The sequence below is a fragment of the Callospermophilus lateralis genome, chromosome X (assembly GCF_048772815.1).
Source record: "Callospermophilus lateralis isolate mCalLat2 chromosome X, mCalLat2.hap1, whole genome shotgun sequence".
In the NCBI taxonomy this organism is placed as follows: Eukaryota; Metazoa; Chordata; class Mammalia; order Rodentia; family Sciuridae; genus Callospermophilus; species Callospermophilus lateralis.
Window position 1 is genome coordinate 113125835 of NC_135325.1, and position 18715 is coordinate 113144549.

At 37.3% G+C, this 18715-nt stretch overlaps 1 protein-coding gene across 2 annotated transcripts in view; it reads right to left on the reverse strand.

Moving 5' to 3' along the window:
- Nucleotides 1–18715, reverse strand: part of Fgf13 (fibroblast growth factor 13) — a 499166-nt gene that overhangs the window by 338908 nt on the left and 141543 nt on the right. The gene's annotated exons all lie outside the window — the stretch shown is intronic.

The window sequence follows — 18715 nt, forward strand, 5'->3', positions numbered from 1 at the left end:
TTGGTCCCATCTTGTACAGTGAAGCCTATCCCTGGTTCTCTCAAGAGTGAAACTAATGGGTCTTTATTTCTTCATATTACTGATATCTGATCCATCTTCTATCATCCAATCTGTATGAAGCCTGGATCACACCTGCCCTAGTACCTCTGCTAAATGCAGTTGTCTTGCAGTTAAGGAAGAGATCTATGTTTATCCACTTCTGCCATAAAGTGTCCCCCAAAGAGTGCAACCATTATTGAAATTGCCATTTAAATTTTCCTATTTAAATTGTGACACAAATAATGTGATTGATACTCAAGTCATACTCTTTAGTTTCTATAATTCACAATTTGGTTCTTCTCTATTTATAATTTTAGCTATATTTGCCCATATCTCCAAGTTCACTGTACTTTCCTTGGTGTGAGGAGGTTAGGAGTACATGTATGAAGACACGAATAGTGTGAATATACTTCTATATAACCAGAGACATGAAAAATTGTGTTCTATATGTGTAATATGAACTGTAATGCATTCTTCTGTCATATATTATAAATTTGAATAAAAAATTAAAAATAAAAAAGATTTGAACTATATAATTAAAAGATTTGATCTAAGTGAACTGTGTAAATCCCTGAACACAATAATTAGAGAATATCCATTCTCTTCAAGCCCACATAGGATACTTGGAAATCTGGTCACATATTAGTCAAAAGGAACTTCCAAAAATTTCAAATAAATGCTTTAATAAAGAGTACAAGATCTTTCCAACATCTCAAGATCCAATAACAAATGCTAACAAGGAGGCCATAAGGCAAGACAGAAACCTATTGCCTCCTATGTTCAGAAAATGAAAAAGCAATGGAAGTTCATGAATCAAAGGAAATATTGTAACAGTTTTTAAAATAGTTTGAAAGTAAGCATGGTAAATACTGAAAAGACAAATACTTCCAATAGCCACCACATCAACTTTGCATTCCATCAATCTGGATGACTGAGAACTAACATAAGTTCCTGATTTCTTTTATCCAAATGAAACTTTCTGCTTTGCATTCTTCCAAATACCAAAGAGGACCCTGTGATAAAATTCCTGAAGAAATTATCATATGAATAATAGAATGAAATAGACATTATTACTGTGTGTATATACATGACTGCATGACCAATGTGATTCTGCAACCTGTACACTCAGAAAAATGAGAAATTATATCCCATCTGATTCAAATGTATGATATGTCAAGGTCATTGTACTGTCATGTGTAACTAATTAAAACAAATAAAAAATTTAAAAACAATAAATTATCATTTGGAATACTTGAAGGTGATGGGAAATCAAAGCGATAACTGATGAAGCAAGGTGTGAGATTGGCCAGGTTGGGATGGGAAAGGAGCATATGAGGGAAGAAGAAAGGAGAGGCTATCATCTTCTAAGTTTGGGGAAAAAAGTTAATGGATTGATATGGAAAGAAACACAGCATGAACTTAACACATTATATATAAAGGCAATAACTCCAACCACTGGGTACATGGCAACCTTTGATTACTCAAGGCATTTCTCCTGAGGTACATAAAAACCTATGTTTTCTCTATTTTTTCTGTATGACTTTTAGGCATACAATACATAAGGAATATTAAGAATCGTTTTCCTACATCTACTTAAAGTAAAAAAAAAAAAAGTCACCACATTCCAATATCTTCCATCCCCTTTGCTTTCTTCTCTGTCAATTCTTTCTTCTTTTTTCTTTATAGACTCTTTACCCAATTTAGTTTCTATCATTTTCTTCACTTACATTGTTCAAGGTGCTTGTGATCATGACTCTAATACAAAGTCACTTTACAAAGCACTATGAGTTATCTTTATGTGCTTCTGATAGTCACTTTGTAAAGGAAGTGAAACTTATTCAACCACATGCAAGCACCAGAAGCAATCAAGATAGCCCCACCAGGCTAGCAACCCAGAGATGCTTCTTGATCAGGGGGAACAATTTCCACCTCGCCCAATTTGGGAGCATCTCCAATGATTTTAGAAGGTATTAAATGTGTCAAACATATATGAAAATTTCCAAAAGAAACATGTTTGGACTTCCATCATTTGAAATAAGTGCATGATCTTCTAATGGGACACTCAGCAAATGGCTACATTTTCTTTAGTAATTCTACTTAACCACCTCTGAGCCAGCCATTCTTCCTGATGCTTCAAATGTATTAACTCATCCACTCTTCACATAAACCATGAGATTGTGATTATGATTAGCCCCATTATATAGATGAGAAAACTGGTGTTTGGATTTACAATATTAAAGTAAGCCATGTAAGCAAATTACTCTGTAAACAAGTTAAATGATTTGCATTAGCTATAATTTCTAAATCTCTCTGGGTTAAATCAGGGCTCATCAACCCTTTCCTGTAGAGAGCCCAATAGTATAAATAATTTAGGCACTGTGGGCCATACAGGCTGTGTTGTAACTATTCAACTTTGCCATAGCAGTGCAAAAGCAGCTACAGACAACAGATAAACAGCTGTAGCTGTACTCCAAGCATTATTAATGGACACTGGAATTTAAATTTCATATAATCTTCACATAGCACAGAATATCATTATTTTAGAATCTTCTTTAGATTTAAAAATGTAAAATGCATTCTTAGCTTGTGGGTCATACAAAATTAGAAGGCAGACTGCATGCAATTGGCCTGTGGACTGTTGACCCCTAATCTAAATCAGTAACAATCCTGATAGAAAATCCACAGTATAATGATATCAAGGATGAATCTGATTTCAAGTATAAATTTTAATAAAAACAAAAGAAATAAAAAGAGGAAGACAGGAAGGCAGGAAGAAAGAAAAGAATAAGAAGATAGTCTAGGGTTATGGCTCAGCAGTAAAGCGCTTGCCTAGCACATGTGGGGCCCTGGGTTTAATCCTCAGCACCACATATAAATAAATAAAATAAAGGTATTGTATCCAACCACAACTAAAAAATAAATATTTTTTAAAAAGAAAATAATAGGAAGAAAGAATACTTTGAGTGTCAGTCATTATATTTCTAAGAGCCTAACTAATCATGACTGCATGCCATATGTTTCTATATGTTTCTCCTGAATTAAAATATTTTTGGCATAAGTCTGTGAAAAAAAACAATTTTTCCTGATAGCCTGGTTCTTCTAGCTATAGTGATAGAACACACAGAAGACCATCAGGTATGTACAGCCAAGTCACCAAGCAGTAGGAAAGCAGTCATCTGTGAAATTTACATCTAGTGGCTCAAACCTAATTTGGGCCACAAGTTTTCCTGGAAGCCATTTTTAAAAGACTTACAAAGTTAATCATCGTTCAATTCTGGGTACAAAGAAAAGTTAGTCACATGCAAATTGTGCTGAAGCAAACTGATCCTGGTAAGAAATACTGACATCAAGTTCTAAGCCTTAAAGTTTGGGGTCCTTATCTAAACTTAAACTTTAAACTGGAAGAGTTCTTTCCCAGGATTTACTTTTCTACAATTCACAAAATAGCAAGGAAGTTCCACAAAGCTTTCATTAGCCTTCCACACAAAACTGAGGTCAGAAAATCTCAATTTTCCTCCATCCTGCACCCATCATCCTTTCTTATTGCCCCAAATGTAAGACCCTTTCTCACCTGTAGTCTCATTCTCATCCCCCCCTGTACTGAACCTCAACAGAATGCTCCTCTAACTCAAGACTTTTATGACAACCTGGTTCTCCTCTGATGACACTGTTTTCCCATTAGGTCCCAAGAGAAGACTAATTATTCTTCCGTCTACTTCTCACACCTCAGTATCATAATATTATTGGCGATCTGGTCTTGTTTTTACTAAGCCAACATAATGATCATTATCATGTAAAAATGACTGGTCTCTTAAAATGCTCATCCCAGCTGTATATCTCCCTAAGCCTCCTAAAAACTCTCTCACATTCCTATTCAGGGTGATTTTAGAGCATAGTTAACTGTCTCCTGTAGTCTACCCTCATATCAGCCTCAGAGGGTCCTATGGTTCATTGCCATCTGCATTTCCTCCCAGGCTACCAGTGAACACACTGCTCCTGTCTTCACTTTCTTCCATACCTTGCCTGATCTGATGGTTACAAACACAAACTACTTGCCTCCAGGCCCCCCACCTTCTTTCCCTCACTCTCCTGCCACAACCTCAAATCCCAAACCCGAGTCCAATCCCACAATCTACTTTTTCTGTTCTACAAAACAAGGAAAGCAGGCAAACCAGGAAGTTCAGCAGCATCACAAGCTCATGATCTCATCTCAGCAACATCCCTTTATACTTTGGTCCATTCTCTATTCTTCTCTATGACCTTGTTAAGCCTTTAATACATTTCCCAAAACCTGTGGCTCAACCTCTTCCCCTTCCAACTTTAATATCTGGCTGGCTTCCCTGCGTAATTAAACAACTGAGACCTTCAGCTAAGCTAACATTTCCGTAATACTCCTCCCATCACAGAATAAATATTTACAAATCATGACTGAGGATAAAGGAGTCCCTCCTCTAATTGAAGTTCAATCCTTCCCCTGTATCCCTGTTTGTTGTATTACAAATACAAACACAGGCCTGCATTCCTGCCTGTTGTCTCTGGGACATCAGTCCTCAATTTCCTTTCGAAATCTCAAACCATTCTTTCCTTCTCCTGTCAAACTATAATTATCCTAAAGATCCACCACCCTTTTTTGGTACCAAGGATTGAACCCAGTGGTGTGTAATCACTGAGACACATCCCCAGCCCTTTTTTTTTAATGTTTTATTTGGGGACAGGGTATTGCTAAGTTGCTGAGGCTGGCCTTGAACTTATGATCTTGTGATCCTCCTGCTTTAGCTTCCCAAGTCACTGGGATTACAAGCATGCACCACCATGCCAAGCCCTAGAGACTCTTTATGACCTTAATTTTTTTGAAAAATATCCTTTCTTTATGGATGTCTTCCCTCTAGAAATCACATTCTTATCTCTCACTAAACCTCTGAAAGGAACAGATTATTCTCTCTTCCTTCACTTCCTACTCACCCCTCATTCCTTATTTCTGCTTCTTGACCATTCAATTTAATATAAGGGGATCTTGGTAAGGTCAGTATTGACCTCCCAATTACAAAATCCTATACCTATTTTTAGTCTTTATTATTCTGAACCACTTTTATATGTCTGACCATGTTGAACACTTGATCCATCTTGAAATTTTCTCCTCCTTTGGCACCCATGACAATGTGTATTCATGGCACTATCTGCATCTATCTAAATCACAGCCACTCTTGTAATGCTTGCCACAGAATTCAGGACAAGTCTTGGCATATTTATGCTTAATGTGGATCATTATATTCAAATTCCCATTGCCCCAACTTCTCTGCCTTTATACCACTCCATCAGTGAAATATCCCTGCTAACATTTTTAATGCCTAAGTAAGATTTTAGCAATAATAAGTAACTTTTTAAAAGATGATTCCCTTGTCATGTTTATGACACATTATATGATATAATTTTATTTGTAAAAACATAAATATATTCTGCCTAAAGTTAGGAGAGCCACAGCATGGAATACTAGAAAGAGTTTTCATTGAAACACTTAAAATATTAACATTCCTCACAATACTATGAGGATTAAATGAGATAAAAGTATCAGAATAACCAGACACTACCTGGTACAAAGTAAGTCACATAATAAATGTTTACTGAATCCAAATATAATGCCATTGAGTCTCCTTGGCCATTTAACAATTGGTCAACTAAAAAAAAAAAAATTAGCCTAGGCAAGTAAAGGAAATTCGTCCCACAAATTGTCCGATGTACTCAAATCAAGGTCAGAGGTCAGTATCCTCAAGCAGATGTACCAAAACATGCAAATGACACCATGCTTGTCTTAGTGGGAGGCCCAGTGGCTTTCTCCATGTTCCCCCTCACTACTGCTTCCAGCAGCACGATGGGAATCAGCAGCATTAAAGAAGTGGGAGAGCTGGAGCCTGTGCTTTCACAGCTGGCAGGCACAGGAGGCATGGGAAACATTTGCTGCTGCTCAAACCTGTGTGCAGTCAGCATTCTCCTCCCTCAACTGTAACCAGCACACCTTGGCACACCCCTTTATAATGTGGCCAAGTACCAGCATAAAGAAAACCAGTGGCAGATGGACTGGATCTTGATTTCTGCAAGCAGTCATTTTGGCATTATACAGCCAGTCTTTGAGTGCTTCTCCTCCCCAAGATTAATGAGGTCACCATGGGAGTTTGTGAATAGACACAGGAGGTGAAACTGCCACATTTCTTTAGCTCCTCTTTTTTGGCTGTCAAGTGAAATTACCCAGTATGGCTTTAGTAGTGCCCAAGGCAATCACGAATTTAGCACACATTACACATATCCATTGCATCTCTTCTACTGTGCCCCTTATTCAAAGTGGCATTTGATTGTTTGGGAAAATATTTGTTCTTATGTAAGCTTCCTTAGACCTTATAAAATGTACTATCACTTGCAATCTAACTGGTACAGAAATGTTTACATAATGTGACACTGATCTTTTTGAATTTGGGAGTGGTATTGATGCATAACACTTTTCCATAATGGGATACAGCTTGTTTCTCCTATCTTCCTAAAAATATAAATGGTTAGAAACTTACCTACAGGGTTAATAAACTTCATGATGTGGGACACTTTTAGGGCATGATACGCATTATCTTTTATCACCTTAAAAGTCTCACTTTTAAATATTTAAAATTTTCAAGCCATTTATCTACCTAAATATCATCTCATTCATACTTTGCAGCTACTGCATGAATTCCACTTACATCACAATGTATACGCTGATGCTGACATTTAAAACATGCAACACCAGTAAACATCTGTGCTTCATTGATTCCAAACACAGGCTTATTTGAAATCAAGTTTTCATTCAATACCAATAGGCCATAAGTGCAGAAATACCTTTAAATATGCTAAAATAAAAGGCAAGGGCCTGTTGTACCCTTTTCTTAATGTCACTCTAAATGAAGAGGCATAAAAATGCAGAAAGAAAAAGAACAAAAAGACAATCCTGGACTAATGGATGAGAAATTGTGGAACCAACATACATCTGTTCTCCCAGGATAGCCACTTCTTCTCAAATTTTTGAACACAATATCATAAGTGTCACTATGCAGTATGTACAGATACTTATTTTTGGCAAACCAACTGTTCTACATGCTTTCAAAAGAACAGACAATACCAAAAGATCTAAGACAAACAGTATCACATAGAACCTGTCTACCCAGTGATCACTATCAATACTTAAGCTCAAGTCCCTCCAATTTTATTTGTCTAAGAGAAAGTGAGATATCACACATACATACACACACACACACACACACACCCCTCCACACAAATATACCATGGCTACAAAGCTAAACCACAATGCATGTCAAATTCTTTTCATCAGTATTACATTATAAGTGTTTTCTAATGTCACTAAATATCTTCATAAACTTAATTTTAGAATTAGCATAAAACTCTGTCCATATGGAAGTATCAAGTTAAAAATAGGTTTTCAAAAAAAGGTTCAAAACTTTCATTTCAGATTATTATATGTTTGAGGGAAATTTGGGGTTTGGAGCTCTTACAGCAGTTGCACACTACATTAATTCATAGTTCTTAAGGCTAACTGGGCTAACCAAAAAGGTTCTTACTTGTATCTCTCCTGCACTTGTTTTTGGCCAGAGGCCTGTAAAGGTTTGCCTGGGCTGAATGTCCAATGATGCTTTATTCATATGCTATCTATTCAGAAAAATATGGCACTCGGCTGACCAGACATTGTATTCCATGTGGCCTCTTGTATTTAAGTTTCCTTTATATTGTGGAATTAAGGTAGTCAGACTTCTTACCTGGTACCTACCTTCCACTAGAAGGTTGATTCCAAGAGACTGAGACTGAAGTTGCAAGACATCTTATGACCTAGGCTAGGAAATCATGAAATGTCATTTCCAGCACATTCTATTCTATTCTAAGGCTCTCTAGATTCAAAGGAAAGGCTTAAATACAAGAGACATAGCTCACCAAAGGCATCCACTTCAAATATCCAGTTTTTGGAGCAATACTTGGTTGACTTATATAGAAGTCTGAACCAAATCACTTGACAAACTCCAAGATTACTCTGTCTACTATATATGTGTATTTCCTTAGATTACTTGGCTCTAAATGCAACTTGTCAGAAGTTTTGGTCAAAATCTCTTCATTTTCCTAAGGGACATGCAGAGCCACTTTATAATAAAGATGTAAAATATCTTCAAAGAAGCTAAATATATTTGAGACATTTTTTTAAAGCTGACCTTTCAGGAGAAAAGCAAACATTGCTCAAGATTCTATCCATAAAACCTGTTTGAAGGCAAATCCAAAGCAGGAATACAACAGTTCCTGTATTATTCTAAAATATAGCAGCAAGGATAAGCCAACAGGGAATCTCAGAATTACAAAAAACCCAAGAAAGCATCTAATTCAATTTTCTACATAAGACAAGAATTCTTTATGCAACAAATTTTAGAGAAGTAACACTTTTACCAAATACACCAACCCCTATACCATGCTAAATGATTCAAATAATATCTCAGTAATTCCTCACAACAGCCTTATGAAGTCATTACAAGGTAGATGATATCATTACTTCCATTATACAGATAAGGAAACTGAGGCTCAGATAACTTGTAATTTTCCTGAGGGTACATATATAGCAGCAGTAGAATCTAAAGCCCATCTGGTGTACATCAAATGCAATGACTTTTTCCACTTTGCTACCCTGTCTCTCTGGCCAGTCAATAACTGTACACGTGAAGTATCAAGTATTGATTCCCTCATGGAATAGTTCATTCCAATATTGGGAAGGTCCAGTAGTTAGAAAACATGCTTTCCTAATGACTTGCCCCAACAATTTATGTGATCACTCAATAATCTTTTCCTGCAGGGATTTTTACCCTCAGCATGGCATGGCTGGGGTTTAGTGGCACTATAATTCCTTAATGTGTAAATTGTGTTGTTTACAGTTGTAATTCATGGCAGTGGGACTTCAATTTTGATCAGACTCTCAAAAAAAAGGCAACTCCAAAAAGAACACAGTTATGCCCAATGGGAGCTGACAAGGTGTCTATTCATGAAGACAGCAAAGATGGACCATGATCTTCATGAGCTCACATTCTATGTGAGCAGAGAGAAAGTGCACCTATGCAACCACAGCAGGTACAAAGTAATATAATTAACACTGAGCAGGTCCCTACTACTCTATGGATATGTAACAGGGCTGAACAGATGCTTTCCCCAATAAACTGCTTTGGCCATAGAACCTTTTCTCCAAACAAAATCACATGCTGTTGTCAAATTTGGGATAAAATGGAAATTCTTTGGTGGAAGCAACAATAGGTTCAGTATTTCTTGGGCACAAATTCACACATCTTCTGAATTCCTCCTTATGGAATCCTTGAGACTCCTCCAGAGTATTCCTCTAGGGCTCTATGAAGCACAGTTTGAAAACCAGCAATATAAATATTATGATCATCACTGAGAACCCATTTTTTTCCTCTACTTCCCTGTAGTGCTATGCTTCTACATTGTTCCTAGCTACCAAATAAACATATAATTTCTTATTAGCTAGGGTACATAGAGAAATTATTTAGAACTGAGAATGAATGAACACAAGACACTCCAAGAAGGGAAGGGAAGAACCCTTGGACCCATAGACAAAGGAGGACTTGGCTTAGACATTGGAATGCATGGGTCGGAAGGCAGGCACCAGCCAAGTCACTGTAGCCTAAAGAGTTTGATGTGTCAGTAGAAACAAGAGGAGGCTCATGTATGTGCTTTGCAGCCCACTGCTTCCTGCTCAACTGGAGTCTGAATGGCTGAGAAACCATGACAACTGAGATGGATGGATGTTTCTTTACTCAGTTCGCTATCACCTTCCTGCTGCAAGCTAATAACCTTGCAGTCTCAAGAGGCAGATGGCAAACATTTCAAAGGCACTAAGGAGGGCTTTCTATTCTTTGAATTTCCTGGTTCCAAGAAAGACTCAGGTTTGTCAGCTCTTCTTTCCTGGTCTGGTGAAATAATTATAAGACCAGGATCAGGATATCTGATTATAGTAAAAAAAGAAATGTGGCTGATATTCTGGGGCTAATTTGGAGAGATTCGTGGGCCTTCTTTTTCCCCTCAGCTCTGTGGGGAAACTCCCAGACTGCATTTGGATTATATCAAAGCAGAGCAAAATTGGAGTTTCTCTGGCAGCTATTGCTTTATTAAACAAATCAATTTTACTTGAAAAGGTAAGACACATTTGATACTTTCTTCTTTCCACCTCTGATTTACAAAAGGATGTAAATAAGTAATGTTAACAATAACAATAAAATGACTACATTCAGTCACAGACTTGGAAAAAGAGAATAGCCCAAAAGTGCATTCTTATTCATACTGTCAAGGGACTCTCCTTTAACAATAACCTACTTAAGTGAAAGAGAATTTTCACCAGATGATCATGAGACTTACATTACCCTGCTCCATTCTAGAAATGACAAATCAAGTCTCAGAGTCATCTACTTGCCCAAAGTAATACTGCCCAAAAGTAATACTTGTCCAAACTAATACTTTCAGAAACTAAAAAGATAAGAAAATTTGACTTCAAATTTAAAACTATTTCTAATATCCACATTCTTTCTTACAGGGAGAGAATCAGAATGTCATTAGAAGATTAAAAAATGCCATGTGAATACACAATGTAATTCATGAAACCCCACTCTGTGAATCTAACCTCAAATGTCATCTTTCAGCCCCTTCCCTTCCTGACAAAATGACTGCAGCATAGGACAAAATTCCAAAAGCTCCCTTGCATTGTTGGAATAAGCAATGGTATCAGTCAAGCTACAACCCAATAAGTTCTTTTCTTGCATACAGCAAGTGTTAAATGTGAAAATTTGTGATGAAATGATTTTTCTCCATTGCTACAAATCTTATTGTGATCTTGAACATATCTGAAGAGAAACACATTACTACAGCAAAATATTGCCCAGCAACACAGTACACATGCTGTCTAAGCAGTATTCCTTCTCTCACTGAATGATTATGTCTGCCCTACTCCCAAAATGACTTCTATCAGCATTATAAACATTTGCCAAGTTCCTTCCAAACATGGAAAATATACACTTTATAATCAAAACAGAAAAATCAATTTATTGAATACTTACTCTGTCCCAGGCACTATGGTAAGACTTGGAAATATAATGAAAAAGTATAGCTAGTGTCCCAGAGCCTACAGTCTAGCAGGAGAGACAGATATTCACCAAGTAATCACCACTTGGTGGGTCAAATTGCCCAATAGTAAAAGTTACCTACAATAGGAAAACAAGTCTGAAAACTCAGGGAGAAGTTCCAGCAGAAAGTGACATCTAAGATGAAGCATGGAAAGAATGTGGGGGAGAAGCTAGTTAAATGGGGAAGAAGGGAGAGAATGTGGACCAAACAGAGGAAACGGAATGTATAATGACATAAAGGCAGGGAAGAGCATGTTCTTGAAACAGGAAGAAGTACATTATGACTAGAGTTGTATGAGGGGGCTGAGGGGAGTGAACAGGTAATAACAAACCTATTCTTGGAGGACTTCATAGACCATGGTGTCTATACTCAGTGGGAAGACACTAAAGCAAAAGGCTTGCTCCTCCATGATTCATGGATGGCAGGAGTATATTCCAAGTATCTTAAATAGTGGACTTTTAATTCTTAAACACTTGCTTTGTTAACTTTTTCTACTCCTATTTATTTTACCCAGATAAAAGCCCTCTGAGGAGAAATTATTACTCTGGAAAAAAAATTGATGTTTTTGTCATGTTAGAGGATTGGAATTTGGAATTACATTCTAAATTTTCCTTTTAAAAAGTAGTGTTAATAGCTGGGCACAGGGTGCACACCTGTAATCCCAGCAGCTTGGGAGGCTGAGGAAGGAGGATCATGAGTTCAAAGCTGGCCTCAGCAATGGTAAGGCACGAAGCAACTCAGTGAGACCATGTCTCTAAATAAAATACAAAATAGGGCTGGGGATGTGGCTTAGTGGTCTAAAATAGTGCTAATAATAGTTGTTCTTTTTGATCAAAAAAAAAATGAAAGCACTATGGGAATGTTTCATGATAACATCACAAAGAACAATTTTTTATCATTTTTACCAGAGAATTGATCAGCATTGTGCCATCTGCAGTATCAAATTGGTGGAAATATCCCATAGCAGTGACTAGACCCATTACAAACTCTGTATGGCAATGGTCTTCCTATCCTCTTTCCACTCATCAATTCATCTTTTACTTCATTTCAAAGATCATTTCAAGCTGCTCCAAATAAACACATAATGAAAATATGATTTAAATTTAAAAAAAAAATTAGGCGGCAAACAAGGAAGGGTAGATTAAAATATGTCACTAAGATCAAGCCGAGAAGAGAACGGCATTCAGACATGCACACTTGAAGTCCTATACAGCTCTAAGAAAATGCCCCAAAACTGATTTTGAGCTTTCCATTAGCCAAATCACAGAGAGCCCGGTCAGTTCTAATCGTAATCTTAAACTATGATCATTCATTAGAATCAATGAAAGGTGGAAGGAGGATTTTTAGAAAAAAAATATCCTCGTTGTAGAAACAACAAATTCCTGAGAATGGGGCCAAGTACTATTATTTCTAATATGTAGTTATAGGTTTTTTTTGGTTGGCCTCACTACTGAATACCAAAACTTCTAATGCCCATAAATTTAAAAACACATTATAGCTAGGCATCGTGATGCACATCTGCAATCCCAGTAATTCAGGAGACTGAGGCATGAAGATTGCAAGTTTAAGGGTAGACTGGGCAACTCAGCAAAACCCTATCTCAAAATAAAATATAAAAAGGATGGGGATGTAGCTCAGTGGTAATGTTCCTCTGGGTTCAATCTCTGGTACCAAAACAACAAGAACAATAATAAAAATCTTTTTGCTCAAGAAAAACGCAGTTCTTCCTAGCAATGAGGATTGAGAGAACTTCCTTCCCCCCTAGCATTCTTCTAAAGGTATGGCATGGGATATGCTGGGCAATGGTCCCAATACCATTTATAAAAAAAAAAAAGCACAATGGCAGTCTCTGATAAAGAGTTTCTAGAAACTGTTCCATCAGAAGTAGGCTTAGGGGGGCTGAGGCACATTTCAGGGATACAGGTCTGTGTTGTGTTCATTTCATCTGAAAAGAACATTTTTTTAGAGGAACAGACAGAAAAAAATAGAGTTACTTCACCTACCAACCCCCAAAAGTAAAGCCCTTTGAAACTCAAGCACATTTCTCAACAGCCAGGCAAAGAAACGGCTCAATGTGCAATCATTCCAGATGATATATTTAAGGCATTAGAGATATGAAACATCCTTAGTTTACCAAGGGACCAGTAAGTAAACCTTAAAAGTCATTTTTATGTCAAGCAAATGCTTAAGGATCACAGAGAAAGCCACTAGTGATCTATGGAATAATAGCACACCTGACCTATGAAATAGGGGATGATTTGAGAATTCTATTGATTTTGACCTTTGCCAATGCAACAGAAATACCCCGTCATCACAAATGTGTTTAAGCCTCATGGGTTATGAAGCTCCAATTTTTATAATCCACTTTCAAAAAAAAAAAAAAAAAAAAAACAGCCCAGATGCTGTCAGATGCATGGCATTCTGCTGCTTCTCAAAGCCATCCTCTGCTTGGAAGCTTGAAGGCCAGGCCTCTTGGGGTCTCCAAAAAGTCTGCTATGTCCCCTTCTCCTTTCTGTGATGTTTGATTAACCATCACCACAGGGACTGTAATTCTATCATCTACAGAGGCAATCTACAGCATGTCCACCATTATTTTAAATCATTTTAGCCTCAGAATCATTTTATTATTTTAATAAAATCTCACCTAGAAGTTAAATATTTTTAAAGCATAGAGCCTCTATGGTTGAAGGAACACATAATTTCACAAATATACATCTCTCAAGAAGAAATCCTGGCATTGTGGCAAACGCCTGTAATGTCAGCAGCTCAGGAGGCTAAGGCAGGAGGATCACAAAGTTCAAAGCCAGCCTCAGCAACTTAGCAAGGCCCTAAGCAACTCAGTGAGGTCCTGTCTCTAAATAAAATATAAAAAAGTGCTGGGGATGTGGCTCAGTGGCTAAGTGGCCCTAGGTTCAATCCCCAGTACCCTCCTCCCACCAAAAAATCCCCTGCCTGGCAGCAAGTCCAAGTTTAAATAAGGATTTATGCCCTGACTAAAGGTGACCTCAAATCACGCATCAGAATGTGTTAGGCCCAATAGAGACAGCTCTACTATCATCTCTGGATAGGTTTGCCACTTCAGACATCACCACCTACTTACCACATAACTCCCTGAAATTTGGCTTTCTTTTGCTACTTCTCTACAGTAGGAAGTGTAGCACTGAAGGAAAAGAACACTGAAATTGGAATCAAGAGCACTTGGTTGCATCTCTAGGTTACTCTAACTACAAGCAAGAGTTTGCTAATCTCTGAACCCCCCTTTCCCTCTATATAATGAATAGAACAATTCCTTCCTCACCAACTACCTTAGTTTACCTGTGAATATTAGAATAATGTTCATGAACCTGCTTTGTAAACTAAAAATCAATTAATAAATAGAAAGCTACATTGTCAGTTTCCTATTGCTCCTGTAGAAACTTACTACAAATTTTGTGCCTGAACAGTACATAAATTTATTATCTTACAGTTGTGAAAGTGAAAAGTCTAAACTGGGCCACAATCAAGGTATCAGCAGGGTTGTGACCCTTCTGAAAGCTCTAGGAGAGAATCCATTTCTTGCTTTGTTTACCTTCTAGAGGCTACTCACATTCCATGGCTCATGCCCCTTATCTTGGTGACTTGTGCATCTATGATCATGTCACTTTTAACTCTCCTGCCTCCCCCTACAGAATCCCCTGTAATTATATTGGGCCCACCCAGATGTTCCAGATAATCTCCCCATCTTAAATTCTTAATTGTTTCTGCAAATGTGTTTTACCATATAAAGTAACACATTCACAGTTCCAGGATTAGGACATGGACATCTTCTGAGGAAAGGGCATTCACTTACCACAGTTATATAATAGATACTGTGCTGGTTTCAATTTGTCTATGTGGTTGTACACTTCACCCCTCCCCATGTGCTCTATGTTCCAGAAGGATAATTTCTATAGAATACATCAACCCAGCTCTCTTCTGCTCTAGCCTCCAGTTGAATTTGGCCAATAGGGAGGTATTGGCAAGAGAGCAAAAAACAAGGTATACGTTCCCACCACCAAATTCCTTGGTGTTGAGCTTTAAGTTGGTAATAGTTGTGTTTGTCTACCAAAGGCCATTGCAGTCAGCAGGACGTCTCAATGTAGCTGCTGCCCTCTTGGGCTCTGTTATTGCTTCCTCCCCTACCTTCATCAGGACCAGGGGTAATAATGATTCACTGCACTTGCTTATCCTGGAATGTTTCCTTGTTGGTTTCATTTAAACATTAACTCTAAATCCTGTCTAGAGATTTGTAAATAATCCATCTATTAAATTATCCTCTAATTAACCTCCACCACTTGCATGGATCACTCATTTTCTGTTGGGACCCCAAACTTATAAAAATATAGAAAATATTTTTAAAAGCTTACCATGGAATCCTTATTGCCTGCTCCTACTCCCTTGACCTCTCTATATTATTTGAAAATGTAAATATCTTTTCCTCATTTTTCTAAATAAAGGATAAATATATTCTTGTAAAATAATTAGAACATCTGTAAATTTCCCTTTACAGAAACAAAACCAATATTGAGTGAAGGTGAGTAACTTGTTGAAGGTTAATCATTAAGTTTGGAACAGTAATTAGAAACCATGTATCCCTTTACTCTGTAACTCTCACTAATAATAGCTAATGTTTAGTGAGTACTTAGTTTATGGTAGGCTTGTACAAAGTGCTTTATAGGCATTCTTTCTTTTTAGTGCTCATGACAACATGTTGGTAATTATTATCCTTATGTCAAGAAACTAAGCCTCAGAGATGTGAAATGGCTTTCCAGGGATCACACAGCTAGGAAGCAGTGAAATTGAGATTTAAGTTCAGTAGAGTCTGACTCCAAATTCCTTTCCTTTGCATCATGAAATGCTAAAGACCTTAGAACAGTGTCAGAAACACTAAAGCCTAGAATAAGGTGAGGCTTTCCTTAAAAAGAATGTGTTTCATGTTTTCCAAAAAGGATGAAATAGGAACTGCTAGGCTTGTTCTTGGGAACAAGAGCATGTTGTAACCAGAAGAAAGAGAAAGGCAGAGATTTTCAAACCCTATTTTGCTTCTCTGTTCTCCAAATAAGGTAATGAGTTGAAGATTAAGAGAATAATGGGGTGGGGTGGACAAAGTTAGGCAAGGAGACTAGAAACAAACCTGTGGCTGTCCTAAGGATTTCTCCTTACTGGAGGAGATGCTCCAGGAAGATAAGGAAATTATTCTGTTCACCCTAGATCCCTAAAACAGCAACTGTCTAATAGTAGACATTCAATTGGTATTTTATGAAAGAACTTAGTCTCCTGGAACATTTAGATGGCATCCTAGGCAAAAAAACAAACAAACAAAAAAAAAAAACACTCACCAACTCACCAACTAGATTTCTGAGTGACCCTATATAAGTTGAGAAAAGGAGAAGGTGAACCATATCAGAAACCAGAAATTAGCAAACAATTTCCAAAAACGTTGAATATTTACATTTCTTAACAAGCTGAATGAGCTCAGTGGGATACTCTGAGAGTGATTTCTTTAACAGGTTGGTTTGGAAGAACTTACCTATGAGGAGCCTCAGTGTTTACCAATATTTTCTATTACATTAATTGAACATTTCATTTGTACAGGGAACGTATGAGACATTTCAAGGGATTTCTCTCTTTTAATCTTCATAATAGCCCTATAAGGCAAGTACTATGATTATTCTCTTTTCATAGTTAAGGAAAATGAGGCACAGGGAAGTTAAGCTGCTTGCCACAGTCTGACTCCAGAGCCTAGCCATATTACAGCCCCATCTCATCACTGGCGTGTTCAAATGTGCTGAAGATGATGGAGAAAATCTCCAGTCATACAAGTCAATTAAGAAACACAAAATACGGACTTCAATTTCATTAAAACATTACTTGTGTGGGGGAGGGGAGGGGAGCTTTGAGAACATGGAAGTTAGACACATTGCAGCTAGAAATAGAATATATGTTAGATTGACTATATCAAGAAACTTAAAAACCCAAATCCTTGGAAGGGTAGGGGAAGATCAAGAGTTGCCTAAGAAAACAGAAGCTCAGGCACATTTCAGTTAACCAATATAATGTGCATGCTAACATAATAAAGGTTGTTGTTTTTCAACTTTTCCTATTAGATACAATAGACTTGTCAGATCCCTTTTCTGTTACAACATTTAAATGAATGGGACAGCACTCTTGAGAGGATTAAGTAGGATTATAACATGTATACAAAAACCACTGGTGGGGGACTGGAAATGTGGCTCAGAGGTAGAAAGCTGGCCTAGTGTGCAGGAGGCCCTGGGCTCAAGCCCCAGCACCACTTGCCACTGCCAAAAAAAAAAAAAAAAAAAAAAAAAGACACTGATGCTTATAAAGTCACATGGCTCGATTTAATCATTGTACAAATATCAGCGGATATTAAACAAACTAAGAGGGCTAAAAATCACTAAGGGATATGATCTAATGTGATCACCATCATACATGCAGTCCATCAGTGATCAAAACATCAACTACAATGTATTATCTATATATGGATACATAGATGGATGCCTCCCCCCCCAACATTGAAAATTATATTCTAGATAGATTTCATTTTTAATCATTTGCCACACATATTCATTCATTTAACTGATGACTGAGCGTTCAGTTTATATTCAGCATTCTGCTTGGTCACATCAGTTGCTTTAATAAACTTCAGTTTGTGTCCTAATTAAACCATAGTTCCTAGCTATATTCAGATAATTTGAATGGGTATTTTCAAATTACTTTAGCCATACCAACCTAAAATTTGATTTAATGTAAAAGCTGGCATTTGAATATAACTTCAGAAGCCTTGATGACTGTGGGTGGAAAAACAACATGGAAAATCAGCTAATGACACATGTCCACAAAAGCCACAAAAGGATATACTCTCTTGGAAGAAAATGATGCCTATTCTGTCAAAATCATTCAAAAATTATTTATGATGCTTAGAAGTCTGTCATGGAAAGAAAATAATCTGAATATTCAATCACATGAGTAAAGCTGCTGAACTACCAGAATATTCCATCATGGTTTTTGACAATACTGGGTATTTGGCCATTAACTAGAAGAATGGATATGTCTAAATTACCTAAGAATTTAAATGGAATTTATACAGAGAAATAAAGGAGTCATTGTACCTATGTCCATTTCCATTTCAAAATGCCGAGCTATGCTTTGTCTATAGAATAGTGCTGCTATTTTTAATAATGGGTGTTCTTTGTGGACCCCCCCCATGGGATATCCAGCCGTGCTGGGCATGGATTTAGGACACATGGAGGCAGATCCATGAGAAATGAGTCATTTGGACTAGGAATTATCCTAGGAATGGCACATCTTGCTGGTATACTATCCTAGGCAATACATTACAATATTTACGTAGAGTAGGCAGAGATACAATTGGCTCATTGGTACTGCCTACACTCAGGAATTTAGGGACAAGTTCACATATTACATTATGATGGCA